At 48.0% G+C, this 26,203-nt stretch overlaps 1 pseudogene; it reads left to right on the forward strand.

The window, feature by feature from the left end:
- The first annotated feature begins 5,401 nt into the window (after positions 1-5,401).
- On the forward strand, positions 5,402-5,546 carry LOC142426884 (5.8S ribosomal RNA; annotated as a pseudogene).
- Positions 5,547-26,203: the final 20,657 nt, after the last annotated feature.

The raw sequence follows: 26,203 nt of genomic DNA on the forward strand, positions 1-26,203 counted from the left end.
CAGGTGTCCATGTGCACGTGTTCATGTGCACGTGTGCAGGTGTTTGTGGTCATGTGTGCTGGTGTTCGTGTGCACATGTGCAGGTGTGCGTGGGCACGTGTGCAGATGTTCTTGTGCACGTGTGCAGGTGTGTGTGTGCATGTGTGCAGGTGTTTGTTGGCATGTGTGCAGTTGTTCGTGTGCAGGTTTTTATGGCCACGAGTGCAAGTGTTTGTGTGCATGTGTGCAGGTGTTTGTGGGTACATGTGCAGGTGCGTGTGGGTACGTGTGCAGGTACGCGTGGGCACGTGTGCAGGTGTTTGTTGGCATGTGTGCAGGTGTTTGTGGACACACGTGTGTGTCAGGGGAAGCCAGCCCCTAACACATCATTATGGGTCTGGTAGGCGGAATTGTACAGCAATAATAGGTAAAGATCTTAGTACAGTTATAGAGAGCATGAGAGATAGAAGTGAAGTAATGAAATAAATGGAGTCGGTCATGATGCATGGTGCATGCTCACCTCTGCCCCACTCGATGGACAATGTGGAGGGAGAGAGATCTTTAATGCTAGCCCAGGCCTTTTATATTCTCCGGGGACTGTAAGCCCCCTAATTACAGGTGAGGACATACATCACTGGAAGGGGCTGTCCTATGGATAATACAGTAATGAGAGGGGGGTGGTCTAGGGACATACACACAATAGGAAGGGGAGTAATTGGGGTTACACATGTGACAAGATGGGCGGATCCTAGGTTTAGGATGGCGGCTTAACTTTGACCTATTCTCTAGATCTCCATAGGAACCATTGTCAGTAGGGTGTAAACCCACCTACTAGAACCAAATAGATGACTACAAGCGTCCATTGTCTTTAACAGCAGGGAGTGGGGCCTGCCATATAGTCTGTCAATTGAGCGCCCTCTGGGAGGATGTCTGTGAGCATCTGACCTCCCCCCACAAGTCCCCCTTTAACTTTATATATAAAATTCAAGAGCCACATGGGCAACATGGTTCTTTTCTATACATTAAAAGCTGTCAAGACAAAACTCCATGATCTAATTAATATAGCCAAAAATTCAGGCTTAGTAGAAACATTTTGAATGCAGGCTTGGAGGATAAAGTCCCTGTATGTCCATCCGCTATTGGAGGAAGGTATGAGAGAAGCTGGATGCTGCGGCAGGAAGAAATAGAGCCAAATAGGAATGCCTGCTTCTATAGTTAAAGCTGCTGGCCACACAGCAACGAGCTATGTGCTTGTAAGAGACAACCTCAGAGCAGCACCATACAGGAGGGTAAAGTGAGGAACAATGTCATGAGCATGTGATTAGGACTTACCTACAACTCACAAGGGTGGAGGTCCCCCCCCTACCACTAGAAACCTAGCCTTCCAGGCTCCTTTGCGAGACAATGAAGGATTCATCCTAAAACACTCTCTTCCCGTTCTCTGCTCCTCACGGTATTTGCCTCATGCGCGAACTTCAAAAGTGCCCGTAGAGGCCGTGTGATTCTCCTTCATATGCCTTAGCTTTCTATAGAAGCAACACGTGATAGCCAGGACAAAAATTGTGATAATGAGCAGCACTGTTAGGCTGGAACCCAGGCTATGAGAAATATGTTGAACCCAAGCACGAGGGTCCAATTCTTCCATGCCCTTCACCAATTGCTTAATTATATCAGAGCCAGGAGATGCCTCAAGCCTGTCTTTGAATGTATAGAAAATATCTTTTTTAAGCTGATCAACATCTAATGAAATGTTTCCCTTAAACTCTTGCAAATGTTTCCTAATCAAATCCCAATCATGCAATGTCTTATTATATGGGTAAGGGGTTATAAAAAAATCATTTACCTTCCAATCACATTTCAGCATTAATTGATGTTGCAGATCTATAATTTGATCTCCCAACCACTGAACAGTTTGCTGCAGCTCCGCTACTTCCCCCCCGAGTTCATCATCCATCTTTGCCTGAGTGGCCCAGAGCTGATGTGAGTCCGCTTGCCACTTCTGCATGAAATGTTCAGTTTTGATAGTGTCCCAGGGTGTCCTTTAGACAGCGTCAGCCATGCAAGAAATATCTCAGCAGTCAGCAATAGCCATTCTCAGGAATCTGCCAGGTCTTCTTGACGTTTTGGATAACTTCAGTAACAGGACAGGGTCAGGTCACACATCAGCTTCTTTGCTTTCTTCTGGGCCTTGCTGGCTGAAGAGAAATCCATGTATCTCCTTTGCCTGTGAAAATATAAACAAATAGCCCCTCTCTTGGGGGTGTCATTAACCTGAAAAAGGAATGATGATTAATATTGGGTGGCTTCTCCATCTATTCCTTGTCTGTCTTTCTCCAAACATGGTTGCGTTCTTCTAAGGAGAGGCCAACAGCTTTATTCTGTAAAAACATAAATGCATAGCCTTTTCTTCAGGTGAATGGACCTGGATCCCAAACGCGGTTTCCATCGTCTTCGGATTTCTTAGGATTAATTTTCTCTGTAGAAGTGAAAACAAGTTTATCTGCCCTCATTTTGTTACATACTTTTAGTAAGGAGAAAATTTTTTTGGTTAAAATCACTAAATGAAATTTGTCACACATGAGATTCCTTTTTTCCCCCTTCTGTTTTAACAATGTAAATATTAAAACATTGATAGCACTCTCAGTTACCTGGCTAGGTCTTGAACCAGTGAAACTACTAGTTAGATAAGCCTCCATTGTTAAGTGAATTTTGGCTTTTGACTCTCAGAGAACTGAGAGAGCTAAATTGAGAGAACTTCTTACCATATTTTGAAAGACTGAAAAAATTCTTAATAAATTGCTCAGCTGCTCTTTAAGTAACTTACCAAACAGACATTTTTTCTCCAAGTTTACCAATAAGATTATAGGCTCAATTAAGCCGCTTTGCCCTTCAGGCTTCTTACACTGTATGATTTTACAATCTTGTAATCGTCTCTCTTGGTTAACTTCACTCATTTCTTCCATGCTGGATTTAGAGGAAGTTAATGGGAAGGTCTTAGGCCCTCCTGAATGCCCTTTAAAGAAATGACCCTGTATCCAAAGTTTAAAATCCCCTTTCCTTCAATTTCTAATTCCATGTGGGGGCGCTGTCGTTTCCCCACAACAGCATTCCAAAAGACCCCTTGATTTAAAGGGTGGTCAGACTTCTCAAGTACTCTTTCCTGATAGACATACAATTTTACTCTAGGAAAGCAAGGAAGCCAAACCAGGATATATCAGAATTCATCACTGCCTTAACTTTTTCATAATCTCATTCAATAATTCCAGCAACAGTCAGAACACCTTGAGGATTTACATTAGACTTTCCTAATAAACATCCCATAGTTCTTTTAGGTAGCGAACCCCAATTACTGCTCTTAGTAATTTCTGATGTAATCACAGCTTTTGGCTTTACTTCACAACTCTGATGACTCCAGTATCAATTTGAATTTCTTGAGTACTTAGGTTAAAACTTCCTGATAAAAACTGTATTACTCTTTCAATAAGAGGCTCCTGTCCTTTAATATCAGCAAACTGCTGTGAGGGCTCCTGAGCCTTCTCTTGGTTAATCAAGGTTATAGCAGCCAGAACTGGGGTTCTGCAAGTTTGACTAGGTCTGGTCTCCTGCTGTGAGGTTGGGGGATGCCTGCAGTTTCTCTTTAGGATCTTTGCTCTGGCCGGCAGACACCTTGCCTCCCATGTTCTCTGGGTGGGGTCTGTATCAAGCTCCTTCCTCTATTACCTGCGCTTCGGTTCAAAGGTTGGCTCTGTGATCATGTGTCCCCACGTCTTTGCAAAGCCTGATATAATCTAACAGCGTGCTCTGTTCTTTGAAAGGGCATATGGCAGCCTGGCAAATGTATTCGAGTTCTCCAACGCTAATGTAAGAATAAGATTATCCGCTGCCCCTTTGTCTGTTACATTCTTGTGGACAGCATCCTGCAACCTGGATATAAAATCTACGTAAGGTTCATCATTCCTTTGCTTTACTGTCACGTAACTAGGCCGTCTGCTTCCTGATGGTATTAATTTCTCCCAGGCCTTAAGACAGACTTCTCTAACTTGAGCAAAAGTCTGCTCATCAAGGTTTAATTGTGCCTCAGTTGTGATATAAATCTCATGTCCTAGCAACAGGTGAATCCCTATATCTATCCCATCCTCAGCATTCTTGCGTGGCTGCTTCCTTCCACAGCATTTGATATTGCAAGGATTCTGAAGAGGAAAGGCACACTTTCGTCAACGCTTTCCAGTCTGCTGGGATCCAGTGTTCCATATCTGCCATATTCTTGACCATATCAATTACAAATGGTGAATCTGGACCATAACTAGATACTGCTTGCTCGAGATCTTTCAGTAGCTTAAAGGGAAAGGCAGTATATTGCTCCCCTCCCCTTGTGGGTCCATCCTTGTCCTAGGCCTAGCAGCCCTGGCTTGTGCCAGCTGGTCATCCTCATGCCTTTTCCTCTCCCCCTTGCCTTGTGCTCCCCCCCCCCCAATGCTCTTCCCACTCTGTCCCCCTCCTCCGAGATCTCTCCCCATGGCACCCTTCTGGGTCCTGATGGCTGGTCCCTCCAGCCTGCTCAACCGAAGCCCCATGTGTTGCCTCCGTTGCTCCTCAGGGGCGCCGTTGGGGGGCCTTGGGCTGCGCAGGTAGAAGGGCAGGTGCGGTTGGCCGGCTGCTGGGACATCTCCAGGTCTGGTGTCGGTAGGTGGTGGTGGTGGTGGCGGCGGCGGTGGCCTCGCGGTCGGGGTTGGAAGATGGCGCGTGGGTCGAGCGTAGCCGGTGCACTGGGTGCGACGGGTGTCCCGGTGATGGCAGCGTGGGCCCTCCCTCCGCCTTCTCCTCGCCGTCACAGGCAGGCAGCGCTGCGGGTGTGTCTTGGTGTTTCCCAGCGGGGGCTGGGCTGTTGGCTGGGGTTCAGCATCGAGAGCCAGTGGCCGTCTGCCTGCGTCCTCTGCTCTGCCACCCTGTCCAGGTACCTAGCGAGTCCCGGCGCGGAGGTTTAAAGATCCTTGGGGTGGGAGGGCCCGCCGGGGAGCGACTTCCAGGGGGGTGTGCTCATCCCCTTCTTGTCCTCCCCCCCGCGGACCCTGACCCCAGGCCTTGACGTGTGCGCGCTCGTGTCCGCCGGCCCAGTGGTCGCCGGGAGTTGGGAACCTGGCGGCCGCCGCCGCTTAGGCCGCGTGAGGCACGTCTCGTGTCTCTGGTGCCGGGGAGCCCCACTCGGGCGCCTGTGAGGGCGTCGTCCAGGCTCGTCCTTCTGGGACGTGTTCCTTTTCGTGCCGTCCGACCTTTCCGAAAGTCTTGGTTTTTCGTTTTGTCTTCTGGCCGGCTCGAGGCGTGTCCCCCCCCCCGCCCTCCTGCTGCACGTCTCCCCTTCCCGCTCCGCTAACGGGAAAACGGGTGACAGCGATGGCGTGCCGCATCAGTGGAAAAAGGAAACAACGTTATGACTCGTAGAGGTTCCTCGCTGAAGAACGCAGCTAGCTGCGAGAATTAATGTGAATTGCAGGACACATTGATCATCGACACTTCAAACGCACTTGCGGCCCCGGGTTCCTCCCGGGGCTACGCCTGTCTGAGCGTCGCTTGACGATCAATCGCTCCCTCGGGTTGCCCGCCCTGGGGCTTGCGCGGCTGGGGGCTTGACTCGAAGGGCTCTGCCCTCCGTCCCCCTAAGGACAGACCAAAGGTGTGTGGCCCTGCGCGTGGCCGCTCCCCCTCCCCCGTGCCTCGGCTCTTTACCCCCGCGCCCCTGCCGCTCGCTTTGGCTTGTGGTGGGTGTTCCGGGGTTCGGTGCTCGAGGCTTTTGGGGCGTCGGCGGGGCCGGCCTTTGTGGCGGGGTGACGCCTGCGCCCGTGAGGAAAAGAGAAGCGGAGCGCGAGGAGCAGCGGCTCGCGTTGAGGCTCGCGGCCTGGGGGCTCGTCCTCGCGCCGCACGCGGATTCTCGGGGTCGCCCTGGCGCCGTGGGGGGCCGTGCGCGTGCGCGCCGCGGTGGTGGTGGTTGCGGAGGGGGAAGGCGGGCGTGTCTTCCCGGAAAGGTTGGTGCTCAGGAGGAGGTGGAGGCGTGTCCCCCGCGTCCGCGGCCCTCGCCGGCCTGCCGCCAGCCCCCTGGTGGCGGTCGCGGTGAGTTGCCCGGCTCGGTCCCTCCCTTCTCGGCCCCTTCTCTCCTCGCCACCTCCGCTCGCTCGCGCGCCCGTCGCGCCCACCTCTGGTGCCTTGTCGGGGCCGCTCCGGGCCTCTGCCGAGCGCGCGTCGGGCCGTGCCCCGGGTTACGGGTGCCCCGGCGGGCGGCCCGCGGGACGCCGCGGTGTCGCCCGCCGATGCGCGCCTCTCCCTCGGGTGTCGCGTCCCTGCGTCGTGCCGGCGTGGCTCGTCCCGGCGGGGGGCGCTCGCTCGGCCGCTCGCCGCGGCGGGCCCGGACGGTGGCGACGGGAGGAGCGGGTCTCGGTGAGTGGCATTGCGGGTTCGTCGTCGCAGCCGGGGGCCCCTTCACCGCGGTGGTGCGCCGCGACCGGCTCCGGGATGGCTGGGAAGGCCGGTGGGGAAGGTGGCTGGGGGGTCCCCGGTTTCTCCCTCGCGGGGGTCTGCGGGAACTCTCCCCCCCCCCCCCCCGCCCCGTGTTACTGACAGTCCTCCCGCCCCAGGAAGATTGACAGTTGCTGCGCTCTTCCCCCTCCAGGCGCCCACCCTTGCGGGGGCCCTCCGTCAGGGGGTCCACCTCCGCAGGGGGCATGCCGGTGTGAGGGTGGGGGGCAGCCGGGCCGCCCCTCCCACGGCGCGACCGCTCCCCCGAGCCCTCCGGGGCGATGTCGGCCACCCACCCGACCCGTCTTGAAACACGGACCAAGGAGTCTAACACGTGCGCGAGTAGTATTAATGCTCACATTTCTTTCTCACACGGGAATATGGAAAACAAAGCTAATAATATAAACACTTGCTCTACTCAGGTTTTTTAGTCTCCTTTTTCAAGTGAGAGTACTGTACTGTTATCTATAGTCTATCTATTGGCTCATTTACTCAAAAGTAAATTTATGTTTACCTTCTTCTACTCCTAAAATAGTCTTCCCTCTGTATACACGGAGAGGGGGACCAGGACTCCCAGCAGGTACCAAAATCTGAAGGTGTAAGTCTCTTACATAAAATGATATATTGTTTGCATGCGACCCATGCACATCTCCTGTGTACTTTAAATCACCTCTAGAGTAACAGTAACACCTAAACCACTATACATGCTATATAAGGAATACTTTAAGCTCCCTCAGTCTCTGAAGGATTGCTTGAGCACTCATCACTCAGTTGCTCTCCCCCACCAAATATTTTCCATCAGGAGTTGGATGTAACAATGATGCAAAACCCTGAGATACAAATAGTCAATTGAACTTAAAGATCAAGTTTAGTAACCTGTCAATACACCATCCAAACAAATCACATGTGTTGAGTGGGTGTAAGTACTTTGAGAATTTTCTTAAGGATTCCACATGACACTGTGGTTAAATATTGGGCTGGTGAAAGCACAAGGTCAGCAATTCAAACCCACCAGCCACTCCACAGAAAAAAGATGAGGCTTTCTGCTCCAGCAAAGATTGACAGTTTGGAAACCCTACATAGGATGACTATGGGTCAGAATTGACTCAGTGGTGGTGGAATTGGCTTTTTTGGTTACACCTGTGGTTCTCAACCTTCCTAATGCCGCGACCCTTTAATACAGTTCCTCGTGTTGTGATGACCCCCCCCAAACACAAAATTATTTTTGTGGCTACTTCATAACTGTAATTTTGATACTTTGATGAATCATAATGTACATATCTAATATTCAGGATATATTTTCATTGTGACAAATTGAACATAATTAAAGCATAGTGATTAATCACAAAAATGTGTAATTATATATTGCTAAATATTTTTTCTAATGACAAATGAATTTTTGTCTTGAAGTATGGTATATCATGGGTGCCAAAAGTAAAATAAATTGTTACATTTTGCAAAAGTATGCACAAAAGGCCAACATCAATGTGATGCTGTGATGCTTGAGATAGCTTTTTTCTCACCAGGTCAGAAGCATGTATTTTCCAATGGTCTTAGACAACCCCTGTCAAAGTGTTGTTCAACACTGAAAGGGGTGGTGACTCACAGGTTGAGAACCACTGGGTTAGACCGTTCTTATTTGAAAATTCTATATATATGAGCAACACAACTTACAAGAACATGTAACTAAATCATGTCATATATTAATCATTTTCCTTAATTACATATATATACAAATTCATTAAACCACAGTCGTTCTATTTTTAAAGTCAGGCCAAAACAAAGAGAAAGCTGATCATACTTCCAAACAAAGGTACACTAACATCAAATGCCTAATTTATTACTTAACTCTTATCCATAAAAATGGATCAATTAACCTAACAGTGGTGACAGAGAGAAAGTTGCTGACTGACTGGAAAAGTCCTTCCTGTTTACAAATACATATGTATCATAAAATGAAAATGGTGATTATTAATTACACTTTTTAAGATAACACTTTAAAAATAATAAAATTTTAAAAAATAACACTTAATCAGGGATTTGAAACCGTCTTCACAGTTCAGTTATAACCAAGGAAGCAAAACTGAAACAGACTGGAAAGAATTACAGTTGGAAAGTTAATCTGCCTCTTAGAAAATAAGGGCAGCCCAAGCAAGGCCTAGCCACCACATCTCTTAGCCTGCAATCAGAAACAGCGCTGCCCTGCTCAAAGATGGCAGCAAATGCACCATTTAGAGAGTGTATTATCCACCCACCTGGTAACAATACAATCTCCCAAATTAGGTTTCTAAAAGGACTCCCTAACCCTCTTCCAAATCCTTGAATCCAGGGATAAAATCTACAAGGTTTCCCGTTCCGGTTTTCTTTCTGCTTCATCCACATTTTAAAATGTTGAAACTTCTGATTTTGCCTTCTTTAGACATGATTGAATCAGATCAAAACCCTGATTTAAATTAATATAAACTTACAGCCATTGAGTCCATGCTGACTCACTTGGACCCTGTAAGGGCAGAACTCCTGCCCCTGTGAGTTTCTGAGATTGTCACTGTTAACGGAAGTAGAAAGCATCTTTACATCTTCTGCTGAATCAAAAAGAAACCAAACTTGGTGCCACAGACTCAATTCTGACGCATAATGACCCTACTGGGCAGGGTAGAACTGCCCCTGTGGGTCACACCACCACAAGCAGCTGCAATCAAGTAGATTCTGATTCACAGTGAGCTTCATAACTCAGCTCCATATGATTCTCAATCATTGTGCTCTGTTAAGTACCCTGCCAGGCCTTTTCCTGCAAGGCACTTCTGGCTGCTTTGATCCACCAATCTTTCCATTCTTAACCTAGTTAGTAGCTAAGTGGGAACATGTTTGTGCTGCCCAGGGCCTCTACTATAACCAAACAGAGCTCTCAAAGAAGTAGTTAGTATATAGGGTCACTGTGAACCAGAGCCACCTTGATGGCTGTGGTTCCAAGGATACATACGTGCACATGCACAGTTACACACATACACACACACAGTGAGTAATTTTTAGATGAAAAGGAGAAACAATGAAAGTGAACTAAATCTACCCCTGCACATATCTGAAAAGTTCCCAATAGGATTGCGATGTTGATCAAATTACCACATCCTAGAACCAATCAACTGTCATTTGATGCACCAAAAGATCAAAACTGAGAAAGCTTGTTGAGGCCCTTGTTGCCAAAATGCTAATAATCTAGTATACATGAGCATGATGGAGAAATTCACATTTGCTTTTGTAATCAATGACAGCGTCTAAATGCTTAACTTCTTCATGGATAGAGTACCTTTATGAAGACAAAAGTAGCAGCTGTTAATGAAGACTGAGTAAGAACATCTGAGAAGTTGACTCTAGGTCTCCTGGTTATTTCCTCAGTTGTACAAATCTGAGACCTTTCAGTACATGCTATATGTGGAATCAGAAGTTATTATTACAGATTTCATATATACATTCAGCTCACATTCAACATTGGTTAAATGTTTCAGGCACTATTCTGGATGCTGGGGATACTCTAGAGAAGGCAAAGTGCCTATATTCACATACCTTACATGAAGGTGGAAAAAAGAAATTATAAATTGTGATAAGAGCTGAAAGAGCCCTAATAAAATGATTAAACAAGGAAAAAAAAAGCAATCTTAAATAACTCCAAGACAGCAAGACCCAAGGAAAGGAGGCTCATTAAGTATCCTTTTCAGTTTGAATTAATGTTAAAAAAATATATCCAGAAAGCCAGAGAGATGGATTGACATTGTTTAAACTCCAGTCCAGAGCTTGAGCCAAGATCAGACTTCAGACACCAGTGTCTTTTATAATGCCTATTAATGCTTCTGCTGTGGCGTTTCACCTTTTACAGGATAGTCTGAACAACACAAAGAGGAGCACAGGATAGACTACAGGGTTCATATGCCCACCACCCCCTTCCCAATCGGTTTGGTTGATATTCATAGCAAGCTGGATCTAAAACTTTTATGGATAAGTCTCCAAGAAATACAGGCCAGCGGTGTAAAGCAACAATAAATGAAAACTCCCATATTCCCCACTTCTAAATGGCACCCCTGCCACTAGAACATCCCCATGTAAGGCAGAGTTGTTGATTTTGTGTATCATTTTTGCTTTGGAGAAGTAAATTCGGTTAAGGTTTAGATTTGCTCCACACCTGCCTTGGGAAACTCGGTTAAGATTCTATCCTATGCTACAGTATTCTGAAATACTTCTGCTTTTCCACTAAAACCTTTTACAATGTAGCTTTTGGAAGGAAAAAAGAAACCCACGATTAATGAACTGCTGAGAATTCTGACTCTCTGGAGAGGATTTTATTAGGAATCCTATTTCCAAACAGCCATTCAGTGCTTCAAAATAAGTACTCATCTAATTTAATTGTGATGACTTCACCAGACAGTAACAGCCCAAGATGATGTTTACAAAAGCACTTGTCACTCCCTCTAGAAGTACCAATGCGGTTGGGGGAGTGGGGTGCGGGGAGAGAGTGTTTCATACTTTCTGGGTGTTTATAGTCTGCAACCAGTGATAAAGCGAAACTTAAGATTATTTAAAGAGCAAAGCACTTCAAGTTTGGGACCTCCCGTAAATTATCCTACGTTCACTGGGTTGCCTCAGCCCCCAGGTACCTGGGACAGGTATTCCGAGTCGCCATGTGCTTGTGCTAGGAAGCACTCTAGGAAGAGGCCCCGGGATGCTATTTTACCCGCCGCCGCCGACAGGTTTCAACATTAGGAGCTACTCCAGCGGAGCTTGCAGCCACACCACAGCAGCTGGGAAATAAACGTGACCCGCACGGCAGCCAGGCTTCGGCCAGCGGAGCGAGGTGCAGCCTTCCCAGTCGCTACCATTCACAAGCACTTGCGCTCTGGCCAGGCAAGCTTTTGGACACGCATTCTTACCCGCTTGGGCAAAGCAGGGCGTTGGGGGCGAGGCCGCAGGGCTCCTCGGCGGCGCTGGGATTTAAAAACACGTCCGTGGAGCCCACCACACAGGCTTCCCGCTCCTAACACACACTTCTGCGGGAAGAGACACCTGAGTGGCAGGCGGGTCCGGGGCGTCCGAGGAGACGCGATGGCGCGAACGCCGCTCTCCGCTGAGGCGCCCTCACGAGGCGCCCGCCCGCGACCTCCGGCCGCGCCTCAGCAAGGCGTCCCGCGGGTCGCCGGGCGCGCGTGCTCCGAGCCGGCAGGAAGCGCGGCACGGGCGCCGGAGCCGCCGGCCGGGACCTGCAGGAGCTCGCCGCCCGCCAGCGCGGGGCCCCGGAGCCGCCGCGACCCCCGCCCTCGGCCGCCCTCAGCCGCGCCGCATCCGGGTCCCGCGCCGCTCTCACCTGCCCGGCGCCCCGCGCAGCGCGCTCCGGATCCTGTGCGCCGTCAGTAGCCCCAGCCGCCGCCCCGCTCGTCACCTCGCGCCCGCCCGGCGCGCCACTACGCCACCCGCCGCCCACGTTCAGGGCCCGCTCCACCGCCGCCGCCCGGACCCACGGAGCACGCGCGCCCGCGCCTCCCAGCGAGCTGCACGGCCGGCCGGGGCCTCCAGCCGCCTTTCTGGAGCCTTTCCTGGCGGGTCCTGAGGGATCGCAGAGCCCCGGGACCCCTGCCTTCCGGAGCGGCCCGCAGCCGCCTCGCAGGGACCCCTCGCAGCCCTTCGCCCCACTTGTGCCCCGCGCCGCCGCAGACACCAGACCCTCCTTCCTGAGCGTGGGAGCGCGGGGATGTTGCCCCGCAGAGTGGATGCCCTTGAAAGGCTGAAATTCCCACTTCCAAGTTCAAGAATATTATTCTGTGTGTTCATTTTTATGATAACAGCTAACACTTTGCTGCAGTTTCATCGTTTAACCCATCCTTTTCGTATCTGCTCTCCTGTTCGCTTTTGTCTCAACCAGGAAATGTCACACCCCTCATTCTTGGATCACAGTTGAATTTTTTATTGATTATAAACCCTAATGTAGACTTACTCTAAAGCTCCTGTATGAGGAGGCTTCAAAAATTCATGGGAAATTATATTTTTTCATTCCATTCTCCCACGAACTTTCCGAAGCTCCTGCGTATTGTGATGTTAGTGTACAATTAGTAAAGCCACTCTGGCAAATAATTCAGTAGTCTGGGATATAATTTAGAACTATATGCTATGCAAAGCAAAGGTGGCAAAACAATCCAGTGGTAAAAGAATACTTTGGTTAATTAGTAGTTTAATTGGCTGAATTTACAAGAAATCAAAGGAAGGAGCATACTACATTCAAAAATAAACTTTAGGAGGATTAGAGCGATAAACTATTCAAAGCATTAAAAACGGATTTTTTTTTCAAGAGTAGCAATTTAGCTTTAGTAAGGTGGAAACTTTAAGCAAGACAGGAAGGCTCATGCCTTTAAAGGAAAGATAAAGCTATTTGACTATATACAAATATGTTTACCTTTTAGCATGGTATCACAATGACAAGAAAAGTGTTTTAAAAGAACAACTGGCTATGCAAAACGCATGGCAACCTAACAAAGAGTTTCTATAAATTATTTTATAAGACAAATAGCTCGGTTGTATGTGTTTTTAATACAGGCAATGCATACAAATAGACAACTAACAGAAGAGAGGTTCATAAGCATGATTCATAAACATTGAAAAGATGCCCAATGTCATTGAAAGCCCTGGAAACATAAATGGTTGAGATATAAATATTAAAGTCATCGAGAGCATGAGCGATAGAAGAGATATTACAATAATGCAGTCACACACATATCATGGTAGCATTGCTCACCTCAGCCCCGTTTGGTGGCTTGGTGGTCCACGTGGAGAGAGGGGGAAGGGAAGGAGGACAAGGGGAAATGGAAACGGGAGGGTAAAGACATACATCACAGGAAGAACTTGCACTATGTTATACAGCAGTGAGAGGGGGTGGTCTAGGGGCATACAGGCAATAGGAAGAGGAGGGATTGGGGTATACACGTGACAAGATGGGCGGATCCTACATTTAGGATGGCAGCTTAACTTTGACCTGTTTTCTGGATCTCCATATGAATCATTATCAGTAGGGTGTGAACTCCACCTACTGGAACCAAGCAAATGGTTCCAAGTTTTTACAGAGAAGCAATCCATTGTCTTCAGCAGCAGGGAGCAGAGACAGCTGTCTGGCAGCATTGCCTTGAGGGACTTTGCAAGCATCTGACCCACACACATTATCCCTCTAGTAGGAATCAACCCAGTTAGCAACTTAAATTGGGTTTTTTTTATCTCCAGCCTATATATTTTTATTGGAGTAGAAAGCCTCATCTTTCTTCCCTGGAGCTGGCTGTTGGTTTTGAAGAGTGAAACCTTGTGGTTAACCGCCCACCCCATAACCTCCTATGGCACTAGAGCTCAATGACTGAACTAGCAAGGAAAAATGCTTTGCCCTCAGGTAGCATTTGTTTGCTTCCACCCACTCCCCTGGCCAGCCCTGTGAGGAGTAGTCTAGCCCTCAAGAACTTGCCTGACTATGCCCTTGATGGGAACTGGGGTACGAGGTTGCATGTTCATGCCCTGGCCAAGATGGTTGGAGGGCCCTGGACCAGTCCTGTAAACTTTTCTAATCTGCAATAATGTATTTACTCCAATCACGGTCCCTCTCCCATTTCTGTAGTCACATTTCCAACTGTGATGGTCTGATCTGCTGGGAACGTGACTTTTAAAGGGGCTTCCTTTGTTTTCCATGTGACCGAGCTGTTGTGGATCCCTCAGTCCCCATTATGGCCCCATGCTTACGGTCTCCCTCAACCAGATGATTTGTTTTGTCTGGACTTTGTCCCAATAAAGATTTAACAAGGGGGTCTCTGTAAATTATATTTGAACTTGGAGTCTTCTCCCTGCCCTAAAACAATGAACACAAAAATATATACCAATTCAATCATTTCTACGTGTACAATTTGCTAACATTCATTATATTTATGAAATTATGTAGCCATTCTCACTGTCCTTTTCCAATTCCAAATTTCCATCATACACATAAGCTCACTGCCCCTTAAACTTTTCACCTAACCTTCCAAGTTCCCGTGTCAATATGATCACAGACAGATTATTCTTTAAAAGAACACAATGTCTAAAGCAGATCTTCTTCACTGATTCAGCTATTGGTTGGCTTTAAAAAGGCTTTCCAAAAATCAAACCTGCTGCTATCAAGTCAATGCTGACTCATAGTGAATACCCACTATGGGCTTCTGAGACTGTAACTGTTGGCGAGTGAGACCCTCACCCAGACCACTCACTGAAACAGAGATGGAAACAGTTAAGCTTTATTGAAACAGATTCGAATCTGGGCTCTCACCTGCAACCGATGCAGGCTCAGTCTGTAAGGCGAGAGCCCCGAACAGCATCAAAAGAGAAGTTATTATACTTCCTTGTGGGGCGTCTTGCCAAGCAAGGGGAGGGGGAAGGCAAATTCTTGTGTGAATCTGGCAAAGCACTCTCAGGAAAGTGAAACAAAACAGTTTTTAAGTCTAATAAAGTAAGTTCTACATTTAAGGTCAGTTTGTCCCCTGCGGTCTGCCAAATGATACTGTAGGTAGGCTAGGCTGCTTCTTGGAGCGTAAACATCCTGGGCTGGGCTACACCTGTTTCAGGCTGCACTTTAAAAATTTTCCATTTCTGACCAGGGGTGGTGGGAGGTGACCTGCCTGTTACTGTTACGGGCACAGTGTCACAGTAACTGTTTATAGGAGTAGAAAGGCCCACCTTTTTCCTGCAGAGCGCCTGGTGGTTTCAAACTATTGACCTTGTGGATCGCAGCCCAACATGTAATCACTACACCAATAGTGCTCCTCAAAAGGACTTTAGGGGATGTTTTGGGTTTAAGGTTTTAGAATCTCCACTTTTTCTTTTTTCCCCCTTTCATTTCACCCAATTGATATTTGATTCATACTATTTCATACCTTGGTTTTATACATAAGATAGCTCTTGTTCATAACAGTTCATACAGTGCTTCTACATTCTCCTCCTAGAGTATATGTGCAAAAATGTGGACATATCATAACACTTTTACAAAAGGAGCGCACATGCATAACCAGTTCACAGATCAAAAAAGAGAACCTGATGACATTGCAGATTCCCACTTGAAACCCCTCCCAGTCACCGACTCTGTCCGCAACTTCTAACATCAGAAATCTATTTTTCCTAGTTTTGATCCTTAATTAAGTGAATTCGTACAATGTGAGCTCTTTTTATGTCTGACTTCTTTTGCCATATATTGGTCCTGAGCTCTTGGTGATATACCTATACAACTGTGTGTAGCGATACCTTGTTCATTTTCAGTTGATAGGTATCATTGTGTCTTTTTTTTTCATTCTCATTGTTTTATAGTATTTCATTACATCTATAGCTCCAAGGGATCCCTAGTGCCAGAGAGTTTCTACATTGGGCCTCTAACCTCAAAGTAGGCAGTTCCAAACCATGGGAGAAAGGTAGGGTTTCTGCTCCAGTAAAGAGTCACAATCTCAGAAACTCACGGGCAGTTCTACCCTGTTCTATAGGGTCACAATAAATCGACATGCACTTATGGCAGTGAGTGAAATTTGTGTATTCTGTTCTATACGGTATCATGTTTCCCTTTAGGAATAGTTGTTATTTATTTGGTCCCTATATGTTTGTTTCCAATGGTTTGAAAAGCAAAACAATTGTAAATTAAATCTCTAAAAGACTGTTTAAAATACAAACTGTCCATTCTTACATCATTGTCAATTGCTCTTCCATGTGGACATTGAACTGCTAACACCGAGGTCAGTGGTTCAAGCTTACCAGCCCCTCCGATGGAGAAAGATGAGCCTGTTTGCTCATGTAAAGATTCACAGCCTTGGTGTCTCCATCTAGGCTCACTATGAGTCCTGAGCACCACCTGTCTGTGGAAGCCAGTCATCCTCTCTCCCCAGCCACTGCTGTCATTTCCCAGTGGGCACAGGAACAAAGGGGCCATGGTGGCAGGTATCAAGGTCGTCTCTTGGAATTACCATGTCCTGTGGTTAGAGTCCATGGTAAACTACAACAATACAATTCTGACAAGATTACTAATGGCACAGACTCTTCAGGAGTGACAGATTCAGTCACTGTGTCAGGCCAAGAACCAGGACCAGCTGCAGGACTTGTGAGGGCAAAGGGAATAAAGAGTGGGTGGTGGAAGAAGGCAGCTCCAAAGAGCAGCCCAGCCACATGATCCGTTACAGAGACGAGGACTACAGTTGTTATGAGGGTTTCCTCTTTGCATGTACACATCCAATATTTGGGGTTCATTTATACAATATAAGATGAAAATGGGGTTGTGTGCTGTCAGTCATACTCGTGTTAGTTGTGTCATGTTACATGCGAGTATGCCTTTGTTTGGAGATTCTGTTTGGTTTACAGAGACGTGTGTAGGTGCCAAATAGACAAGAAGTGGAGTGTGACCGATAGGTTTGGTGTCAACTTGGCTGGGCCAGGGTTCTCAGTAGGATGTAATCTAATTGCATGGTGATTAGCTATGCAGTTGTGGTCAGATGAGGGTGGAGGGCAATGGACAGGCAGTTTTCTCCTATTTTAGCAAACTCTGGGGGAAGCCATGCCTTTTCCTCCTGGTATGAATCCTGCAGCTGTCTCATCGACCTCTGGATCTTTGGACTTCAACCACTAGCCTGCCACCTTCCCTGCTCATCCTATCTTCTCTCAGTGCCTGCCAAGTTGCCATCTTGCTGGAGCACATAGCTGTGGGAGAACAGCCTGAGGAGCAGGCTCCTGGGAGGAAACGTGGGGATTGGCAGGCAGAATGCCCAGGCCCAACTCAGAGAGCTGTTTAATTTCATCCAGGCTGACGCTCCTCCCTGAGATGACACGGAGGACAAGCTGGAAGCAGTTTGTAAATGACCAGGCACCTCACACCATGAGCTTTCTCTGAGGGTCCGGGATGGTGGGACCGTGGACTTTGATGCTTGGGCTCTCAGTCTAACCTGCCCAACGTGACTCTGAGGGACATTCCACTCAACCTCAAAGGTTCCTTGCCCCTGACCCTCACCACCATAGCCCACTCTCCTGATTTCCAGTCTTAAGAAGTTGCCACAAAGAGCTACATGAGGCTGGGCCTATTTGAGCTTCTTCAAACATAATTCATTGTGGCGCTCATGTTCAGTGTCCACCTTCCTACCCAGGGGTCCTGAGTGTCTCGAGGGCACAAGGTGGCGAGGGCTGATGTGCAGGCTGTCTGAGGCAGGGAATGTGCAGGGAGTCCTGGGGAAGAAGAGCAGAAGCTCAGTGATGTCAGTGCTCGGGGAGAGGAGCAGTATGGCATGGCAGGCGGGGGGGTGGGATGGGGAGCAGGTGATGTGTTTAACAGAAGGGCATGGGGAGAGGAGCAGTATGGCATGGCAGGCGGGGAGGTGGGGGTGGGGAGCAGGTGATGTGTTTAACAGAAGAGCATGGGGAGAGGAGCAGTATGGCATGGCAGGCGGGGGTGGGATGGGGAGCAGGTGATGTGTTTAACAGAAGGGCATGGGGAGAGGAGCAGTATGGCATAGGGAGGGCAGGTGATGTGGTTAACAGAGGGCATGGGGAGAGTAGTAGTATGGCATAGGGAGGGGAGGTCATGTGGTTAACAGATGGGCATGGGGAGAGGAGCAGTATGGCACGGGGAGGGCAGGTCATACAGGTAACAGAAGGGCATGGGGAGAGGAGCAGTATGGCATGGGGAGGGCAGGTGATGTGGTTAACAGAAGGGTATGGGGAGAGGAGCAGTATGGCATGGGGAGGGCAGGTCATATAGTTAACAGAAGGACATGGGGAGAGGAGCAGTATGGCATGGGGAGGGCAGGTGATGTGGTTAACAGAAGGGCATGGGGAGAGGAGCAGTATGGCATGGGGAATGGCAGGTCATATAGTTAACAGAAGGACATGGGGAGAGGAGCAGTATGGCATAGGGAGGGCAGGTCATATAGTTACAGAAGGGCATGGGGAGAGGAGCAGTATGGCATGGGGAGGGCAGGTCATGTGGTTAACAGAAGGGCATGGAGAGGAGTAACTCAGTGGGATAAGGACAGCTGCCATCAAGGTGAGGGGTGGGTATGGGGTGGGGGTTCAGGAGGCTGTGGATGATGTCAGGGGTGAGGAGGGGCAGGGGTAACAGAGCCTGGGAAAGGATGTGACCATGCACTGCAGATGTCCCTGCCCCAGCCAAGGCTACTGTCCAAGTTGTTTGCTCCTGGCCACAGCGTGGCCTTCTGTCTCCTACAGCCACCAGGGACAGCCCCTAACAGGGGTCAATTTTGTCAGCAGACATGTCTAGAAGCTATTATTCCTGTGCAGGAAAGAGCACCCAGTGAAGCCCATTGGCAGCCACCCGAGGAGCAGTGATCAGAACCCAAGACTGTGCTGCTTCCCTGCTGTCCACCCCAACAGCCGTTCGCCATGTGGCTCCACTGCTTCAGCAGCCACCAGATGAGCCTTCTGAGGGGACAGCCACTGATTCATTGGGCTGGAAGACGGTCAGAGAGGTCTTCTTCAGGGAACTCATATCGTTTGGGCCTTCTGTCCCAACAAGCTCTGACCTTGACCCATCAAGCCAACCCAGTTCAGCTTCCTCTTGGGCAGCTTTCCCATGTGGAAACGCTGTGAATTCCCAGCCAGCGGACACTTCCAACCTCCCAGCAAAGGCTTCTTTCCATGAATATCTCACAGACATGAGCTCTGAAGCTAGGGCCACACTTTCCTTGACCCTGACATCCAAAAAGTTCCTGTAAATACACATTGTCAAGAGAACAAGTGAGTTCTGACTGCCCCCCGCCCCCGAGTACTTTGGGGATGTTGCAATCACTCAGGCAGAGCAGACCACCTCAGTCCCCAGTCCTCTGGAGCAAATCGGCGCAGCTGTCCAGCCCTGAGCAGCTCATCTCTTCAGGACCTGGGCCATTCACACTAGAAATGGAGCCAGCTCCTCAGGGGCATCTCCTCTTCACAGGGAGTCCCTGGGGACTACTGCCTGGGCCCCGAGGAGCTCCTCCCCACTGCAGTCTCCCTCTGTTCAGTCAAAGAATTTCCAGTGCTGCTCAGTTCAAATCTATCCATCGTAGCTGAGGGAGTGAAATGGAACAGTCAATTGTGTTTCATTTGAGTGATTAACTAGAGATAATAAGCTCCTCTGTCCTGCAGATAGCAGGGCCACATTAAGCACAGCTCGGTTGTTAAACGGGTCACATGGAGTCCAGATGAAAAGTGGCCCAAATTCATCATATTGCGGAACCAGGGGTTCTGTCAACTCACCCTGGTCACGTCCTTTGTCTAGGAAATGATGTTGGCTATAATGGCCATTTCTCTTAAGAATATGTTACTTTTTCTAGGAAGCAAGTATTTGGACCTTTCCATCCTGGAACATAGGAGGACAACGAAAAACAAAGATTCAAGGAAGCAATTAGCCCCAAGGAATAACAGTACCCTTGGACCACAGCTTCCTGAAACCTGAGAAGAGAATAATTAGGTGGACCCCAATACCAGCTACCAACCGAGATCATAATCGAGGATCTCTAACCAAGATCATAATCAAAGGACCCGGTTAAAATAGGTGGGAATGTAGAATAAAAGTTAAAGACCAGACTTACTGGACCGAAAGACACTGGAGGAACCTGGAAGACTGTTGCCCTGAGAGCACAGCTTCTAACTTGAAACCCAAGGCTCCTCTGTAAGTCAACTTTCCTAAAACGCACCACAAACCCAGTGAAAAATGTGGTCTGGGGGACATTCCACACTACAAAACTAAAAGGGTAACATTTTCCGAAAACCCAAGAGGAGGAGACAGGGAAAGTGGACAAAAGAAAATAGGGAGCCCAGGGAGTTAACAGGCAGCTGCTACCTCACTGCAAGAGTGTGTGACCAAGGTCACTCAATAACGGTGTAGGAACTGTTGATTGGAAAACAAACTTGCTGTGTAAACCTTCACATAAAACACAACTATAATACAGGAAAAATGTTTCTATCAACTCTGTGGAAGGAGGATCAAAAGCTTGTTGCCTGTACCTGGGTACGTAAGCAGTTCAAGTCCACCTCTTTCTACGACCATGACAACATTTCTCGTCTATGAAACAATATCAACCAAAGGGATCGTCAGTAGTTTGTGATTCCCATTTAGTTATATTTGTAATTCTCTATTTAGTTTCTTTGATAGTTCTATTTGTGTTTCTCTTTCACTTTTATTTATGAAAAATCTTCTTATTGGGGGCTTTTTTGGGTATTTTATTGGGGGCTCTTAAGGCTTTTACCACAATCCATGTATCAATTGCATCAAGCATATTTGTACATGTTGCCATCATAAGTTTCTAAACATCTACTTTCTATTGAGCCCTTCTCTTTTACTTTTATATCATAAACACCTGAGTTTCTAAGGTTTGTGAGGGAGTGTAGTAGGTACATAATTTCATGCCAAGTTGAAGATACATAAACGTGTAGGGGTGGAATGGAGCCTGTCAACCAGGTTACAGCCTGATGGTGCTTCCTTGTGGGTGTGGCCTTCTCCCTCCCTCTCTGCCTTCGCCTTCCTGCTGGCTGACCCTGGTTGCTACCACTGCCCTGTAGATGCTTCCACCACCATTGGATCCATAGGACTTAGAATCCACAGGCCTATGATCTTGCATTCTGCATCATTGCATGTGATTTTATGAGTCTGAAGAGGGACTTATGGATTAGTATCAGACTTTTGGACTTGAGTTGTACTGGACTGGGATGTGTCTTTGATATATAAGCACTTATTGATATAAAGCTCTTTCTTACACATATATGAGTGTCTCTGGCTTTGTTTTTCTAGTCAACCTGGCCTAACACAGGAAGTATATGGAAATGGAGTTCTTGGGTGGCACAAAGAGTTGAGTGCTCAACCACCACTCATGAAAAGATTTACAGTTCAAATTAGAGCTTGGAATTGGTTCCAACTGGTTCGGTCATGGCAGACAAATCAAAGCAGAACATACACAAGTTTTTAAAATTTGGGTGAACCTAAACAGTAACTAAAATGGGAAGTTTAGAGGCTGAAGTCCTGTCATGAGAGTCCCTGGATAGACATAATGGGTCCTTCAAGGAGCATGGTGCAGTAGCTGGGTTAGTGACAGGACTGTGGAGACCGACATGCATTCAAAGCCCAATGTTTGGCCACCATCTTTGAGAGGGCCGCCAGAGCTGTTTCTGAATGTTCAAGTTTGAAACTGCAAGAGATGTGGTTGCTATACAATGCATACGGTGTCTGTGGTAGTTATGTAATCTGGTGTGAACTTGAGACTACTAAGAGTGAAGGGGTGGAATTTACCCTACCAATCAGGTTGCAGCTTGATGACCTCATTTGGAGGCGCTCCGGAGATAAATAGCCTGCTGGAGGAGGGACACAGACACTCTGCTTGGTATTCCTGATGGCAAGACACATGGAATTATGCTAGAGCCCTGGAGCTGGAGGAGCCATGTGGAGGCCCACACCAGCACTGAGATGCTTCCACTGCCACTGGATCCACAAGACTTTCCACCCACTGGCCTGTGTTCTTCCTGCATTTGGCATCATTGCATGTGTTTGAAGACAGATGATTGATAGTAGATGATAGATAACCTCAACAGGAAGGCCTCACAAGGCTCTGAGAGGAAAGACTCACATTCTCTGTGATAGGGCTATTTTGCCAAGTAGGCCAATCAGAACACGTGGGCAGAGTTTAATCATGTTGAAACTTGATTAGCGGGCAAAGAGAGAAATGGCTTTCCTAGGCCCCTTCCCTTTTCTCTTCCTGCCTGGTCATGGGACCAGCTTGAGCTATGCTTTACCCCAACCTGGACTGCACTACCCGTGGGCCAAGCCAACCCATGGATGGTATGGCTAGAGCTTGAGGCTTCTTTGAGACCTGCTTTGCCAGGCTGCTGCTGTGTACATTGCTTGAGCTTGAGGCTGGTGGATCCTGTGGCAGTATAGGGGGCTTTCCTAAGCTCCCATGCTACTGACAATTGCTGACTAACCCTGCTGTCTGCTGCCTTCAGGTAGACTTGGCCTGTCTTGCCTGAGGGAAGATTCCAATGTCTGCTTCATTGACCTTGGACTGGCATCCCAGTTCAGTTGAAGGATGTCCAGTATGTTAACGGTTCCATGAAAGTGAGTTCAACTAAGCTTTCTACACTGCTCGGTTAATCTGTTAATCTTCTCGATGTATAAAACTATCCTTTTATATATAATCATAAGTTTTGGCTCACTCCCTGCAAGACATTCTAGAGGAAGAGCCAAATCGACTTACCATGATATAGCCAGAGCCCTGGCAGCTGGAGAAAACATGTGGAGACCCCTGCCAGCACTGATATGCTTACACCACCACTGGATCCACAAGACTGCCCACCCACTGGCCTGTGATTTTCCTGCATTCGGCATCATTGCATGTGTTTAGTGAGTCTAAAGAGGACTTTATAGATTGTTATTGGACATATGGGCTAATAACGGACTTAACGACTTGATCTGTACTGGGCTGGAATGTTTTCTCAATATGAAATTGCCCTTGATTATAAAGCTCTTTCCTATTAAAAACACCTAAAATAAATGCAAATGTCCTGGTTCTGTTTCTCTAGTGAACCCTGCATAACACACTGTCTAAGCTCTCATAAGCCATAAATCAAATATGGAGCAAAACAGTCAAGCAACTGAATGGTCAGCAAGAGAAAATTTCCACTGGTTCAGGTCAGTAGATGTTGTCTATCAGGGTCTTCCAAGGAGATCAGATCATTCATCGGTTCTGGAAGGGTACTGGGAGCTTTCTTCAGGAAGGGAACCCTGCACAGTAGCGGACTCACACATCTACATACAGGGCAGTAAACTTGCTGGGAGGAGGCAGGCATTAACCACTTTACTCAAGAAAAAACAACCATTTTATTCATTGAAGAAGAATTATTTTTCCTGTGGTTTTAGGGAGGCTGGTACCAAACATGGGATATGGAATCATCCTTTGTCTAAAGCATCCCCTTAGGTGGAGAGTCTGCTTGTTCTGTGCCATCAGCAAGGGCTTCAAGTTTTTCTGGAACCCAATCTGTGAGCACCTCAGAAGCATACATGTGCCGGAGTACACACCCAACTCATGAAGTGCTAGCCAAGGATGCAAAGAGACTCTGCTCTGACAATGACCCCAGTGGGTGCTGCTGGCTGGTAGTTCCAAGGCACCTGTGTCTCTGCAGGTAAAGGGTACGGCTGCCTGCTTCTGTAAAGATCTGGTCTGTGAAACCCTACATTGGGACTCTGAATCAGGCTGAAAGGACCACAGACCTGCTGAACAGCAAACCAGTCGCCTTGGAAGCAGGACTGCTAGAATGCTCCTCAGAAGCAAGGATGGTGAATCTTTGTCTCACAGTCGGACACGACATCATCAGACAAGTGCCTAGGAAAGACATCCTGTTCGGTAAAGCAGAGGGCCAGTGAAAAAGAGGAAGACCCTCAAGGACATGGACGGACACACTGAAGGCCACAACGGGCTCAAACCCAGTAACAGTGAAGACGGTGCTGTGCAGGCCGAGTTTCACAATGTCGAACATTGGAAGTCGACAGGGGTCAAACCCACTCAAGAGCACCTGACAACTTGGATGGGGTGACTGGATGGCAGCGTGGATTGCTGGATGGTAAGCTGTGCACGCACATAGGGGTGAGATGGAAATGAAGAGGAGAGTTCAGATCATGAATGCTTTCATAACTTTTCATTTAATGCTAGTGAACATTTTAATCATAAACTCAATGAACTACAACCGGAAGTGGAAACCCCTTATCCTACTCTACCTGGGCCATCACCAAAGGGTTTGCCTCTAGGTTTCTCAGAGGAGAAGCAATCAAAACACACAGATGTTGAGCGTTGACAACCACAAAGAGAACTGGGGGAGGTTTGGCCTTGCACCACCGTGTAGGTGGGAAGGTGGCTGGCAGTGCAGTGTGAACTGATCAGATCTTGTCCAAAGAGTGGACTCTGGTCTGTCCCTGCCTGAGTGAAACTAAATTGCCTTTACCTTGTGACCTCAGGAACAGTCTCAAATAGCAAACTAGTCCAAGATCAAACTATTCCAAAACAGCCGTGTGCAGGAACATCACTACGTTTCTCAAGGAGTCTGGGAGTTGCTTCTTCTGTGGATCAGAAGCTGCAGCTTGTCTTGAACATCCAGACGAGGCACATGTGCTCCCCATGAAGTGCCAGCCACCTCCCCAAGGGAAGCTCAGTCCAGACTGCTGCTGGAGAATTCACAGAGCATCTGCACCCCTCAGAAGGCATCACTGGAGGCTTGGCCAGCAGGCCGCTGCACCTGTAACCAAGCACAGCACCTTCCTCTGCCTCCAGGTGTCCTCAGAGTCCTGACTTTCCAGCCCAGAGGACATCCTGGATGCCAGACTTCACCAGCTTCCTGAGCCCAGTGGCTCCCACACAGTGCACTCCCTCCTCTCCTCAAAAACCCCTCCTCCACTTCCACCTGCAAGCCCTCACCACCACCAAGTACTAAGTCCCTCTGCACCTCAGGGGCGCTATGCACAGGCAGGAGCAGTGTCTCTCCTCTGGGCCAGGCACTGGGACTTCAGGAGAGGTAACACAGGGCCTGGGGGAGGCCTCACCTGGCTGGTTAGAAGGGGTGGGCTCAGCTCCACAGCAGACGTGACTCCGGGGGAAGAAGGACACAGCCTGGGCCAACTCTGGTCTGAAAAACAAACAGGCAGGATGTCAGGACAGGCTGTCTCAAGTGTCTAGGGAGGCTTGGGAGTAGCATCCATGCACTCAGTGAGATGGCAAAGAGTGGGTTTGGAGATTAGTTTTATTATAAACTGAAATTTACACAATTTTATTATTTCCATATGCTTCATCCAAGTTTTCTTTTAGCAATGAAAATTTAAATAGTGGAGGGAAGGTAGGGTGTAAAGGGGGAACCGATTACAGGCATCTACATATAATGTCATCCCTGGGAGACCGACAACAGAGAAGTGGGTGAAGGGAGACATTGGAAAGTGTAAGATAAGACAAAATAATAATTTATAAATTATCAAGGGTTCATGAGGGAGGGGGGAATGGGGAGGGCGTGGGGAAATGAGGAACTGATGCCAGGGGTTTAAGTGGCAAGCAAATGTTTTGAGAATGACGAGGGCAACGAATGTACAAATGTGCTTTACACAATTGATCTGTATGGATTGTAATGATTTGTATGAGCCCCCAATGAAACGATTTTTAAATAGATCATTACTTTTTGATTTTCAAACAGAAATAAGAATGCTTAAGAAAAACTTCACTAAAATTGATGCTCTTGAGTCAGAGAGAACTGAGAAAAACCGCTACACTGTGCTGTCTTGGTGGTCTCACTGCTTGGACACGAGGACCACTGCCCAGGGATGACCCCCAGTACTGAAAGCGTGACACTGACTGACCAATGCACAAACCCCACTTCAACGTTCTCCATACTCTCTCCCCAGTGACTCAATTTCCCTCCTGTCTGCATTCAGGAAGGTGGTTTGAAGAATCCCTCTGTGTCCTGTGCTAGTCTGCTCCCAATAAAACGCTCTCTTCTCACCAAAGCCTGCACTGGAGCAGATCTTTTGGCTTGACTTCAGCAGCACGCAGAGACCCAACTTCTGTGGCAACACATGTGGGGGTTCATCCAAGCCCCCCTTCCTACCTGTGATACATGGACCATGCAGCTGGAGTGGGCCAATGCCAGCCCCAGCCCCAGGGAGTTTGTTATGTTCCAAGACCTGGAC

The sequence above is a fragment of the Tenrec ecaudatus genome, chromosome 14, assembly GCF_050624435.1.
Source record: "Tenrec ecaudatus isolate mTenEca1 chromosome 14, mTenEca1.hap1, whole genome shotgun sequence".
Lineage (NCBI taxonomy): Eukaryota > Metazoa > Chordata > Mammalia > Afrosoricida > Tenrecidae > Tenrec > Tenrec ecaudatus.